We start from the raw sequence: 14,659 nt of genomic DNA, 5'->3' as shown, positions 1-14,659 counted from the left end.
ATGTATCTAAACGGATAAGTGTGGAGGAGAAAAAAGGTCACTGGTGTTTGGTGTGTAATGGGACGGGGCTGAATCTGGGGAGGAGCAGTTGTCTCCAGCATATTGTAACATCAGTACAATCTTTAATGCCATGCACATAACACCACTCCCCGTAAGGAGAATCACCGTGTGCCCTTCGGGGGATATTACTCCTCCTTTGTAGACACCTATATGGCAAAGGGGTGCAACCGACCCTTCCCGGCTTTGATAGGGCATCATTGGGTCTGTGGAACAAAGGCCTATACCACATTACCAGTTAACTGGTCAGGTATCTGTTATCCCGCCCAACTCTTCCCACAATTCCGAGTGTTAGAGTCCTTCCCATGAGAACGCCTCCGTAATTTTAGGCGAAAAAGAAGGGACTTGTCGGATGCCCAATGGTATGTGAATCACATAAGCCCTTTAACTTGGGAAGAGGCTATTGGTGGTTCCTTTGACCCACTTGGGGGAGTAATACATCATGCAAAAAGGCTTCTGAGGTTACAAACAGTAGTTAAAATCATGGAAAATGAAACTGGAAAAAGTTTAAGGGCCCTGGCCAAAGAAACAGGAGCGACCAGACAAGTGGTCCTCCAAAACCGTCAGGCATTGGATATAGTGCTGGCAGCAAAAGGAGGGACCTGTGCTCTCATTGGCAAAGAATGTTGTGTATATATACCAGACAACACCAATGATATAATAGATCGCGCTAGCTACTTAAAAAAGATTGCATACCTTTCCAACGAAGAGCCAAGTTCCCTGTGAAAATGGCTAAGTAACTTGTCCAATTTCTCTGGCATAGGAAACTGGTTGATTCAGGAAGCCCTGACTATCCTATTTGGAATCTTAATAATTTTTGTATGTTTTCAGTTAATCTCCTGTTGTATCCAAAACTGTGCAAGACATGTCACAGACATGTCCCCTCACCAGAGTGCTAATCTGATGCTTTTAAATATCACTAATGAACAAAAAGACAAAGAACGGTTAATGCAAGGAACCCAGTAATTGTTGGTCATAGGCGAGGCTTGACCAAAAGGAGGGATTGTGAAAGTAGAAAGAATTATACTGTAGGAGAAAGATGAATTGTACTGTAATAATTGAATAAGTTGAAGGAATTCTGTTTGTCTTTTAAGAGGAAGAAGAAAAGTATGTTAATGTTGATTGTAGGTATGCAGATCAAGGTGCTAGCCAATTTGGGCCTGAGTTTAACAGGAAGAGAAACATTAGGTGTTAGACAGAAAGCAATTCTAGATAATCAGGGAGATATAGCCAGGAGATGGCTGTGTGCTTGATATTGAAATGAAGATACTTAACCACACTAATAATGTGAAGTTTTGCCACACCCTTTGATCTTGTTAACTTGGCCTTTTGACTGTATAAAATCAAGGGGTTTGAACCTTGTATGGTACTCACATTTTCTGAATGCATTTTAGCAAAGCTTTGCTGAAATAAACAGAGCAGTCTGCCAAATCTGTGAGTCCTGTCTGACTTTGACACTTCCCAGGGTGCCCTGGTGGCCACTCCAGCCTCAACCAAGATCACTCCTCTCCTTCCTCCCTCCCCGGAGCCTTTAGGGGTTGACTCTGGCCACAGTGTCTGTGCCAGTTCCAAGCCTGCCAGGCCAGAGCCAGCAGTCACTACCCCTGATCCAGTGGCCCCCAAACATGAGCCAGCAAAGACTGGCAGCCAGCCCTCCACCACTCGCCAGGAGCAGTCTGCCAGCTCCCAGGAACCTGACAGGGGCTGGAGAAGGCGGGCACCTTCCTGGTCCAGGGTGGAGATCATGGACCTTATTCAGGTTTGGGGGGATTGCCCCCAATGTCCATGATCTCTGCACTAGAGAGAGGAATGCGGCCGTCAATGGCAGGATAGCTGCCAGCGTGGCACTAAAGGCCACATGTGAACCCAGGAGCAAGTTTGCATGAAAATCAAGTTGGTCTGGAGAGCCCCCCCAACCCTGAGCCTTGACCTTCCCCTCCCCTTTCTTCCCCTTGCTTCCTCCCCCCAAGTTTTCCCCCTTCCGTCTCCCCCCCTCTCTTCTCCTCTCTCCCGCCTCCTTTCCCCAGTCTCACCAGAGTTTCATTCTCCCCCCTCTCCCCCGGGGTTTTGTTAAATAAAGATAGTTTGTGTTCATGAAAATACGTGTATTTTATTTGACATCAGGAAGGGGGCTTAGGGAGAGGTAAGTGGAAGGACGTGAGGGAGGAATGAGGCACAAGCCCCCAGTGGGGCAGACCAGAGAGGCTCTGAGGGCTCCTCAGGATGGAAGCTCTCCCGCAGGGCCTCCTGGATACTGACAGCCCCCTGATGGACCTCTCAGATGGCAGCCTGCAGAAAGTTCAGACAGGTCCGCAGCAACGCGTCCACGAAAAGCACCAGAGTGCCCAGGGGCAGCTCTGGCTTCACGTTGCAGAGTGCTGTGATGTCCCGAGTGAAGGCAACCAGAGCACACAGAGACAAAATGGTTTCCTGTCCCTCATGGAGGTAGGCAAGCAAGCAGGGAAACCTGAGAACTGGCTGTCCAGGGGGGTGCCTTTAAGCACAGGCCTCAGATAGCCTCAGGCAGCAGCCACACAAAGTAACTCCTGACCTGATGCCCTGCCGGACCTGATTCTGTCCGGCCTTAAACGCGATTCACCGTCCACTCAGTGTGGACGCGCTATTTCGAAATAGCAAAACGCTATTTCAAAATGCATTTTGTGTGTAGACGCGCTATTTCGAAATAAGATATTTTGAAATAATGCTGTAGTGTAGACATACTCTGAAAGAAGAAATCAGGCCCCTGAGTAATTGAAACAGATACTTCAAAGAGTTTAATTGGAAACATGTGCACAGTAAATACAAACACTATATTATTTACAGGGGAGGGTTATTTACAGGTGACTGTTTGTGAGACACAGCATGGCCAGCACCTGAGAAATAAACTTAAAGAGTCATCAGCATTTGTACAATGCCCCTTAATAAATATAATAATATGGGTTGGGATTAAGCTGCTGGATATGGAATGGAAAACAATCTCCAAAACAGGAAACACCACAAGATTAGGGGAACTCCTATTACCTAATATAGTGAATTATCAGAAAGTGTCAATTCAACAGGGGAAAACACTGATCCCCTTCCCATATTCAGCCATCACAGGAAGATTCTCTCCCCATTGAGAACCACAGACAATGATATCCCAGACCCCCTCAGCCTTTTACCCTCCTTTGCTAACTGTTGTCTGGTGACTCCTCATAGGCCCAGAACCCAGGAGGGCAAGAATAAAGTGCTGAGAGAGACTAGAAACCTAACTATTGAGGAAACTTTTTCTATGAGGTGGAGGATCATAGCCTCTAAATTTGGAGGACGAATGATATCTGCTGAGTACCTTCTTTGAAGGGCAGAGTGTTCTGAACTCCCAATATCATCAGAGGGAGTTTGAGGACACTCAGCAACTTATGGGACTGGACAATACAAGCACAGTTAAAGGCCCTGGATATCTAAAGGAAATCACCAAAATCCACAGTTAGATGCTTAAATGCCAATTAAAGCCACCCTTAGTGAATTCCCCCGGCATGTGTAATCCCCTAAGTAGTATAAGGGCCCTACCATCAATCAAACGTTAGCCCTGCCCCCTGATCCCGGAAGTCCCGCCCCCTGACCGCCAGAATTCCCTTCTCCCCTGTCACCAGAAGTCCGGCCACTGGATGGTAGTACATCCGGGTCAAGAGGGACAGCTGACCGGGTGTCATGTGACCCCCGTTAGGCCCGTCCCCTGTCACCGGAAGTCCCGCCCTTGGGGGTAATACATCCGGGGTCAAGAGGGGCAGGTGACCGGAAGTAAGGAGTGTCATGTGACCCCTCTAAGGACTCGCCCCGCCTCCCTCAACCAATCAGGAAGGGTTTTTCCCCTGTAGGACCGCCCCGCGAACCGCTTTGACCAAGCGGGGGGGCAGTTCTGGGATCCGATGACTCACCCAGCAGTGGGTCGTGTGACCCCTCTAAGAACTTGCCCCGCCTCCCTCTACCAATCAGGAGGGGGTTTTTCCCTGTAGGACCACCCCGCGAACTCCTTTGACCAATTGGGGGGCAGTTTTGGGACAGGATGACCCGCCCAGCAGTGGGTTGTGTGACCCCTCTAAGAACTCGCCCCGCCTCCCTATACCAATCAGGAGGGTTTTTTTCCCTGTAGGACTGCCCCACGAATTGCTTTGACCAATCCGGAGAGTGCAGTTCCGGGACCTGTTGACCAGACCGGAGGCGGGTCGTGTGACCCCTCTAAGAGCTTCCCGTGACACCCTTTGCCAATCAGAGCATAGAACTTCCCCGTAAGTTCTAGCACCACACAAAAGAGGCCATCCTGTTCCAAGAGCGCGTGTTTCAGAGAGCATGCAAACGCTGAGCGGAAACATGGCTTCTTTCTCCAACTTTGTTTTGGTGCCGAGAAGAAAGCGCTACATCAGCGACAGTTCCGAGGAGGAAGGAGAAGTTGAAGGGAGCCCTTTGGCCCAGCCGCTGATGGATACACCAATATCTGACGCCGAAACCCAACCGCTCACGATGCAGCCAGACAAGCTAGATGGCCTGGAGGAAGAAGGTGCCCATGGCTCCCAGGAGTCGGACAAGATGCATGGAAAAGAAGCCAAATAGGTAAATGAAAGATCGAAGTTGGGGCATCATGGGGTTAGGAAACCGGGATTTTGAAAACTTTAAAAAAAAAAATGACCAGAGCGTCTTACATTATTTCTTTCTGGCAATCTTTTGACAGCTTGATGATGCCTTTCTAGCTGACCGTCAGACCCGGGACAGCATTGCATCGGATGAGGAAGACGAACCGGGCCCACCTTGTTTTTGCTCAACACTGATACAAAGCATTGAAGAGAACGCCAAGGATGATTCTGGTGTATCCAATAGCAGAGGGGGCAAAGGGCCCCTTTTCGCCTCTCCCTTGTCCTCGGAACTGTTGCTGATGTGGCGCTTTCTTCTCATGTGGTGGAAGGCCCTCGTCACCAAAACAAACTCCAAACTTCTGGTGGGGGTGGTGAAGGAGTCCATGTTTCCGCTCAGCGTTTGCACGCTCTCTGAAACACGCGCTCTTGGAACAAGATGGCCTCTTTTGTGTGGCGCTAGAACTTATGGGGAAATGCTATGCTCTGATTGACAGAGGGTGTCACGGGAAGCTCTTAGAGGGGTCACACGACCAGCTTCCGGTCTGGTCAACGGGTCCCAGAACTGCACCCCCCGAATGGTGAAAGCGATTTGTGGGGCGGTCCTACAGGGAAAAAACCCTCCTGATTGGTAGAGGGAGGCAGGGTGAGTTCTTAGAGGGGTCACACAACCCACTGCTGGGCGGGTCATCCGGTCCCGGAACTGCCCCCCGATTGGTCAAAGCAGTTCACGAGGCGGTCCTACAGGGAAAAAACCCCTCCTGATTGGTGGAGGGAGGTGGGGCGAGTTCTTAGAGGGGTCACATGACCCACTTCTGGGCGGGTCATCTGGTCCCGGAATTGCTCCCCATTGGTCAAAGCGGTTCGCGGGGCGGTCCTACGGGGAAAGCCCTTCCTGATTGGTAGAGGGAGGCGGGGCAAGTCCTTAGAGGGGTCACATGACACCCCTTACTTCCGGTCACCTGCCCCTCTTGACCCCGGATGTATTACCCCCAAGGGCGGGACTTCCGGTGACAGGGGACGGGCCTAACGGGGGTCACATGACATCCTTTTTTACTTCCGGTCACCTGTCCCTCTCGACCCGGATGTACTACCCTCCAGGGGCGGGACTGCCGGTGACAAGGGAGAAGGGACTTCCGGGGAGTCGGGGGGGGGGGGGGGGGGGGGGGGACTTCCGGGGTCAGGGGGCGGGGCTAATGTTTGATTGATGGTAGGGCCCTTATACTACTCCCTTCCCCCATAGAGAGCTAGCAGATATAGCATTCAGTCACTGTAGCTGGCCGCATACCACCCATGTCTCGCTTCCCACCCGAGTATATGAGGTGCAAGCTGGAAACAGAAGCTGGCACAGACAGAGCACATTGTCCTCCAGCAATCCCCAGTGAAGCAATGGATGTGACAAGGTAGCAGGAGCTCTTTGTTCTATTTGTCTGTGCTTCATTCCCCGAGCACTCATCCAGGTCAGATGTCTCTTAGGACCTGAGTTGCCACCAGCTGGACAATGGGACTTGGGTCATTCTGTAGGACCTGGAGAGCTGGAATTACAGAGAATATGACTCACTTTTCATATAGTCACCTATGCCTGCAGTAGCTGGAGATTTAGTACCAGTGAGTACCAAGCTACAGAAGCTCTCTGTACAAACAAAGCTTTAGGTTCCTCCATTGGGATCCTTCCAAGCTCCAAACTGAGATGGAGGAGGGGGGAGAGGGGAGACCCTGACCCTACCAGAAACTCATCCAATTGGAAGGTGCTCCATTGACTCAATAGCTTCTGCTTTTAAGTTATTTTACATCTCCTGACAGAAATAAATCTGATGGTGTGGAGTTTGGGGTAGCAAAAAGTGGCTCCCAGGGAGCCGATGGAGCCCAAAGAGTGGATCACACAGGTTGGGAAGAGGCATTGCCAGGATAGCCAGGAGCTGCACTGACTTATATCACACTGGCTGCAGTTTCCTCCAGGTACGTCTACACCGCAAAGTTAATTCAAAATAACAGCTGTTATTTTGAATTAACTTTAATAGCATCTATACATGCAAACCGCTATTTCGAAATTAATTCGAAATAGCAGAGCGCTTAATTCAAATTTGGTAAACCTCATTCTACGAGGAGTAACACCAAATTTGAAATAGCTATTTCAAATTAAGTGCTGTGTAGACAATTAATTCAAAATAGGGGGCCTCCAGCCCTTCCCAGGGAGCCCTGGTGGCCACTCTGGGCACAACCAGGAAAACTTCCTCTCCTCTCCCCCTGGCCCCAGAGCCATTAAAGGGATAGACCCTGGCCCGTGCCAGATCCAAGCCTACCAGCCAAGAGCCAGCAGTGGCCACCGGGGCCCCTGAGCCAGTAGCCACAAAACGTGAGCCAGCAAGGCACTGGCAGCCAACCCTCCATTGCTCCTCAGGAGCAGTTTGCCAGCACCCAGGAGCCTGACAGGGGCTGGAGAAGGCGGGTGCCTTCCTGGTCCAGGGTGGAGATCATGGACCTTATTCAGGTTTGGGAGGGATGCCCCAGCATCCATGATCTCCGCACTAGACAGAGGAACACGGCCGTCAATGGCAGGATAGCTGCCAGCCTGGCCACCAAAGGCCACATGCGAACCCAGGAGCAGGTTTGCATGACAATCAAGTTGGTGCGGTGAGACCCCCAACCTTGGGCCCTGATCTTCCCTTCCCCCTTCTTCCCTTTGCTTCTCCCTTCCAACTTCCTCCTCCCAGGTTTCACCCTCCCCTCTCCCACCCACTCTATTCCTCTCTCCCACCTCCTTTTCCCAGTCTCCCCAGAGGTTCACCCTGTTGTTCAATAAACCCAGTTTCTATTTTTGAACATACATGTCTTTTATTTGACATCAGGAAGGGAGGCTAGGGAGGAGTAAGTAGATGGACGTGAGGGAGGAATGGGGCACGAGCCCCCGGTGGGGAGGACCGGGGTGGCTCTGAGGGCTCCTCGGGGTGGACACTCTCCTGCAGGGCCTCCTGGATCCTGACAGCCCCCCGATGGACTCCCCGGACGGTAGCCTGCAGCAAGTGCAGCTGTGCTGATGGCAACAACCCTACGAGACCCACCGGTGTGCCCAGGGGCAGCTCTGGCTCCATGTGGCCGAGTGCTGTGGTGTCCCGAGTGCAGGCACTCAGGGCACTCCAAGACAGGACTGCTTTGCTGTCCCTCATCGGGGTAGACAAGCGAGCGGGGAACCCTGAGAACTGTCTGTTCGGGGTGGGGGTAGGGTCCCGTGAAGCACGGAGCTCAGTTAGCCTGAGGCAGCAGCCCCACACACTATGTCCTAACCCGATGCCCTGCCAGCACTGGTTCCGGCCAGCCTGAACTTCGGTTCAGGGTCCACTCAGTGTGGACGCGCTATTTCAAAATAACAAAATGCTATTTTGAAATAGGTTTTGTATATAGATGCATAATTCGAATTAGCTTAATTCAAATTAACTATTTCGAATTAAGTTAACTTGAATTAACGCTGTAGTGTAGACGTACCTCTTTCAGAGCAGACTAAAGCTGAATCTGTCCTTTGATGTGTGGCTGATGCACTTCACACCTGTGGTATCAGTTACTGCTTGCTTGTCAGCTAAATTTCTTTATAACTCACTAATGAATAGGATTTCACCTGTATTTGTTACTTACAGGTCAACAGATGTTCCATGTCCAGCCATTTCATATTTTTGGTGTCCGTATGTTCCAGGATGATGCCTAAATAAGCAGTGTAAAATAAACATCAATAAAAAACCTTCTCTTGTTAAGTGCAAGGTGATAACATTGGCCCTTTGGCTTCTATTGTGGGTCTAAGGTGAGCTGTAGGCAAGAAAATACTAGAAAAGTTTAGCGTCCACACTGAAGAGAATAAGAGAAAAAAATTAAGAATGTTTACATAAAACCTCATTTGCTTTAAACAATCTATGTTCCTCTTGCCGCTGCTGTCAGTTATTGGAGATATACTAGGATAGTGTATTAATCTAGTGGTGTGAACAAAGGGCTGGGGCCAGGAATAAGTGCGTACTAAGCAAGGATCTCACATGGATAAATTAATTAGGCCACAATGCTTGCCTGGCTTGCATGGGTGTGCTAAGGAAAGGATGGCACAGGGCCAAAGGGGAGGAATCTAGTGCTTCCTGGGCAAGGCAATCAGGAACCTGCAACAGCAGGCACTGTGTGGCGGTGGCCTGCCTACCTCCCAGTGATGAAGCACCAGTAAGGAACAGTGAACAACACTGAGCTTAGGTCTATAGTTTGAGTCCACACTAACTCTGACTACTAAAAATAGAGTGCAGGTAAGATGACAGAAGCAGTCGGAGGAGCTAGCCACCTTGAGAACAGACTTTTGGGTTTGGATGGGATCATCCTTGGAATAGTTAACCCCTCCTGCTACTCCTGCCACAGCTACTCTATTTTTAGAACACTGGTTTGATCGGAGAATAAACATACCCTACGTGACAGTGTGCCAGCCTCTGCTACTAAATGACTGCGCCATCTCAAAGCATTCTATTGCAAATTACAAATTCCTCCTAACACCACACTGGAGAAGTAGGAGAACATTAACATCTCCATTTATGCATGAGAAGTCACAGCACGGAGAGATTAATAGTAGCTCGGTGCTGCACACAGGGACTTTTTCTGTCTACCTCAAAGGGAATACCAAAAGGGACACGACACACTTTCTCTCACCAGCTAACTTGGCTGCAACATTGGCATGATTTTGCGCAAAAGCAGCTGCCTGTCTACACTGGCGGGGAATTCTTGCGCAAGAACACTGACATTCTAATGTATAAAATCAGTGCTTCTTGCTCAAAAACTATGATGCTCCCGCTCAGGAAAAAGCCCTCCTGTGCAACTGTTCTTGCGCAAGAGGCCAGTGTAGACAGGCCACATTAATTTCTTGTGCAAGAAAGCCCAATGGCTAAAATGGCCATCGGAGCTTTCTTGCGCAAGAGAGCGTCTACACTGGCACGGATGATTTTGCACAGAAGCGCCTCTTAGCGCAACAGCACATGCCAGTGTAGACGCTCTCTTGCGCAAATATTCTAACGCAAAAACTCTTGCGTTAAAAGTATGGGTATGTCTACACTACAAAGTTAATTCGAACTAACAGCCTTTAGTTCGAATTAACTTTAATAGCAGCTATACATACAAACTGCTAGTTCGAATTTAAATCGAACTAGCGTAGCGCTTAATTCGAACTAGGTAAACCTCATTCTACGAGGAGTAACGCCTCGTTCGAATTAAGTAGTTCAAATTAAGGGCTATGTAGCCACTTAATACGAACTAGTGGGAGGCTAACCTTAATCAGGTTGCCCTGATGGCCACTCTGGGCCAAACCAGGGAAACTTTTCTGCCCCTCTCCCAGCCCCAGAGCCCTTAAAGGGGCACAGGCTGGCTACAGTGCCTGTGCCAGTTGCAAGCCTGCCAGCACCCAGCCAGCAGACCCTGCACCTGGCATGACATGAGCCAGCCACCCGCTGCCACCCAGCCCTCCGCCTCTTCCCAGGACCAGGTTGGCGGCTCCTAGGAGCCTGCCCAGGGCCACAAGAGGCAGGCGCCCACCTGGTCTAGTGCGGAGATCGTGGACATTATCGAGGTTTGGGGGGGAGGCCTCCAGCGTCCACGACCTCCACACTAGGCACAGGAATGCAGCCGTCTAGGGCAGGATATCTTCCAGCCTGGCCACCAAAGGCCACATCCAAACCCAGGAGCAGGTTTGCATGAAAATCAAGTTGTTCCAGTGAGACCCCCGACCCTGAGCCCTGCGCTTAGAACATAAGAACATACGAATGGCCGTACTGGGTCAGATCAAAGGTCCATCTAGTCCAGTAGCCTGTCTGCCGACAGCGGCCAACACCAGGTACCCGGAGGGGATGGACCGAAGACAATGACCAAGCAATTTGTCTCATGCCATCCATCTTCAGCCTTCCACAAACAGAGGCCAGGGACACCATTCCTACCCCCTGGCTAATAGCACTCCACAGACCCAACCTCCATGAATTTATCTAACTTCTCTTTAAACTCTGTTATATTTCTAGGCTTCACAGCCTCCTGTGGCAAGGAGTTCCACAGGTTGACTATAAGAAGAACTTTCTGTGAAGAAGAACTTTCTTTTATTAGTTTTAAACCTGATGTCCATTCATTTCATTTGGTGTCCTCTAGTCCTTATATTATGGGAACTAATGAAGAACTTTTCTTTATGCACCCTCTCCACACCACTCATGATTTTATAGACCTCTATCATATCCCCCCTCAGTCTCCTCTTTTCTAAGCTGAAAAGTCCCAGTCTCTTTAGCCTCTCTTCATATGGAACCTGTTCCAAACCCCTTATCATTGTACTTGCCCTTTTCTGAACCCTTTCCAAGGCCATATCTTTTTTGAGGTGAGAAGACCACATCTGTACACAGTTCTGAAGATATGGCGTACCATAGTTTTATACTTCCCCTCCTCCTTCTTCTCCTGGCTTCCCCCTTCCAGCTCCCTCCTCCCAGGTTTCCACCTCCCCTCTCCCACCCTCTTTCTTCCCCTCTCCCACCTCCTTTTCCCAGTCCCCCAGAGGTTAACTCCCCCCCTCCGCCCCAAGTTTTGTTAAATAAAGAGAGTTTCTATTTTTGAACACGTGTCCTTTATTATTTACATCAGGAAGAGGGGGCTCGGGAAGGGTAAGTGGAAGGAGGTGAGGGAGGAATGGGGCACGAGCCCCCGATGGGGAGGACTGGGGTGGCTCTGCGGGCTCCTCGGGGTGGAAGCTTTCCTGTAGGGCCTCCTGGATCCTGACAGCCCCCTGATTGACCTCCCCCGGATGGCAGCCTGCGGCAAAGTGCAGCCGGGCTGATGGTCGAGTGCTGTAATGTGCCAAGTGTGGGCATTCAGGGCACTCCAAGACAGGACTGCTCTGCTGTCCCCATCGAGTTAGACAAGCAAGCGGGGAATCCTGAGAACTGTCTGTCCGGGGTGGGGGTCGGGTCCTTTTAAGCACAGCCCTCGGCTAGCCTGAGGAAGCAGCTCCTAACCTTAAGTCCTAACCTGATGCCCTGACGGCACTGGTTCTGGCCAGCCTTAACTTCGGTTCAGGGTCCACTCAATGTGGACATGCTATTTCGAATTAGCAAAATGCTAATTCGAATTAGTTTTTAGGTCTAGATGCACTCATTCGAATTAGCTTATTTTGAATTAACTAATTCGAATTAAGTTAATTTGAATTAGTGCTGTAGGTTAGACATAACTTATTTGCACAAAATCTTGCCAATGTAGACGTAGCCTATCTATATCTTTCTCACTCTCTCTTAACCAGCAACTAGAATAGGCAGTTAGGCCAGGCTAGTATAGGCCCCAAAAATAACAAAGAGAAAATTATTAAGAAAGGTGTAATGAAGTTCCTTGTGAGATTTCCTTACAAAGGACACATTCTACTATCTAAAATGAATTCCTATGAACTGAACTGTACAACTCCTCAGAGAAAGGTAAACAACAGATAACAGCCTAATGGTGGAACTGCTCATACCTGAGGCTCTGTATGATCTCCACTGTTATTAGTCCAGATCTTTGCAGAACACTGGAAGACAAAAGGAACCACTTATGGGGCAGACTGTGCGCTTCAAAAGCTTAGCTGCTATGACCATACAACTCTAAAACCTACGCATGGAAGCTCTGTGTTTCTCACCCAGGACACCCCGCACAAAGCTATACCTGAAAGTTCCCTGTCAGTCACTCTATTTGTTGCCGATCCCTGAGGATGAAATGCTGTCTCCTAGATCTCTTACCTCACCAGCAAACACACCCCCTCGTGGTGAGTCTGCGGATTTTCAAGAAGCATCCAAGTTCTCTGCTTCCAGAGTGTTCTTATCAGCTTCTCATTCACAGCCTTGAGAAGCACAGCCTCTAATGCTTCAATAGAAAGCCTGGGGGAAAAGAGGCACAGAACTGTAGTAACCAATAGAAAGGCACAGCCTAAGCAGTCAGGAAACCCCAGTTACTTGTCAGGTCTGTTGTTCATTGACAGTTCATCCATTGACAGTATCCTGGGGACCACTGTTTTTGGAAGGACTTAATTCCCAGGAGGTATTTCAGTCTCATACATCTCATATTACTAGTGTTGCTATGGACAACATTTTGCAGTCACTTTCTCCTATCTGCAAGGCGTATGGGCACTAGCACAGTACAGTAATATGGAAAAAATTCACAATCAGACCCCAAAAGCTGGGACACAGAGAGATTAGTGATCACTAATGGATATTTTGGGGCCCTATCTCCAGCGAGATGTGACAGGGTGCTGAGAGCTTGTACTTGGGGTCAGCACTCTGGTAACTACTAGTACTAATTAGCTTCCCCAGAGAAAGCCTAATTGGATAGAAATGTACCTGATTGACTGGCTAGAGTGGGGCTATAGAATCAATAAACCTATTATCCCATTAATAAGGAATCTGCCTAAAGGGACACACAGAGGAGTGTTTGAGGGAAACAGAGAGCAAAATGCTAGGAGAGCCTTTCAAAGGGAGTTCTCTGAATGGAAACACTTTCCCTCCATCTGGAGGAGGGACTAGAAAGCTGCGATATAATGTAACGGTGCTATGCATGGACAGGCGGATTAAAACACTGCACATAGTCTACACATCGGTATGTACAGACAAGAAAGTCTCAACACGGGCTGTGTTCACGGAACACCTGTGTTTGTGGAAGACCTTCCAACCCTGTCCCAGCTGGGGGGGCTCATCCACGATTTCCTTTTATCTATGCAAACTGAGAACCTGGCTGAGAAGATGTAGAAGTCTGGGTGCTGGAGAGAACACTGCAAAAGGGTTCTAGAGCAGCAAAGAGAGGTGTAGGACATGGGTTCTCAACCTCTCTTTCTGAGGTCCCCTCCAATATGGTCCCTTCCAGTTCTAGGAGATAGGCAATCTCCATTAATTTAATTTAATACTCCACAGCCCGGTTCCAAGCCTCCGTCATGCTAGGCACTGGGGCTTAGGACTTCCAGCTCCAGTCTGTAACCCCACAGGACATTGGGGCTCAGGATTTACTGCAAGGTGCTGGGCCTCAATGCTCCAGCCCATCTGGGCTCAGAGCTTCAGCTTTCTGCCCTGAGCTGCCGCTAGTCTAATGCCAGCCCTGCTTCTTAGCCCTTGAAATAAACCCAGTTGAAAATTGCAGGAGTAGAAGGCCCTGCAGACCTTCCAACAATCCCACCATGCAGAAAACCAGTCCTTGTTTGCCTGCTAGGCTTAGCAGCAAAAGAACCAGCAGGAATTTATATGGGAACAAGCCCAGGGATGGCAACGACTCCTCCGAAGTTTGGAGAGTTTATGACAGGAAATGGAAACCAGCCACAGAAGGTAGCGTTCTGCAAAGTGGGGCCTGAAAATAACCCTGATGTAGTTTTGGCTACCCTTAAAAGAGCAGCAGGTGGACCTGCGAGACACAGAGCAATGTGTGCCCTTCAACTGACACCACACAGCAGTGCGGATGGGAGGAGCTGCTGGTGCAGGACACTGGTTCCCAGGCATGACAGGGCCATGCGCCTCTCTGTTGGTCACAATGGCTCTTGGGAGCAGAGCCCTGTGGATGTGCAGAACCCAATGTCTATCTGCAGATCTCCGTGTCCAGGGGTAGATGTTTGTATTCGCGCAGGGCTCTAACCATTTTTTGCCTGTATTCTAACTCATTATCACTGACATCTCTGTTCTTTGATAATATACCAGTTCTTGTTTTCCCTATAAATACATCTAAGTGTTGTATGTTTTCCAGAGCTGAGTTCTAAAGTATAAGTGTAAGCAGGGGCTGAACTACTGCTTGCAATCAGCCAGCGAAAAGGAGAGACTACACCACATTTTGGGGGTGGGCATGCTCACTCAAATTGTTTAGCCCTGTAAGATAATTAACTGTTGATATGTAAATACAGGCCTGTCTGATAATTAACTGCTTCATGCTGGGATGGGGAAGGAATCTGGGGTGTGGTTATATAAATCCAATTCAGCCAGGGCTGATGGAGGACTGGTTGTCAGAATGGAATGTGA

The 14,659-nt window shown here is 49.4% G+C and overlaps 1 long non-coding RNA gene across 1 annotated transcript; it reads right to left on the bottom strand.

Moving 5' to 3' along the window:
• Nucleotides 1–5,887: 5,887 nt before the first annotated feature.
• On the bottom strand, nt 5,888–12,534 carry LOC142826106 (uncharacterized). The gene is made up of 4 exons (XR_012900374.1): nt 12,410–12,534; nt 12,151–12,201; nt 8,295–8,360; nt 5,888–6,199 (listed from the first exon to the last, which is right to left on the bottom strand). It is a non-coding gene; the product is annotated as an uncharacterized LOC142826106 (long non-coding RNA).
• Between the last annotated feature and the right edge of the window lie 2,125 nt (nt 12,535–14,659).

This window comes from Pelodiscus sinensis, unplaced genomic scaffold (genome assembly GCF_049634645.1).
Source record: "Pelodiscus sinensis isolate JC-2024 unplaced genomic scaffold, ASM4963464v1 ctg46, whole genome shotgun sequence".
NCBI classification, from domain to species: domain Eukaryota; kingdom Metazoa; phylum Chordata; order Testudines; family Trionychidae; genus Pelodiscus; species Pelodiscus sinensis.
This window is presented reverse-complemented; position numbering and strand designations above follow the sequence as displayed.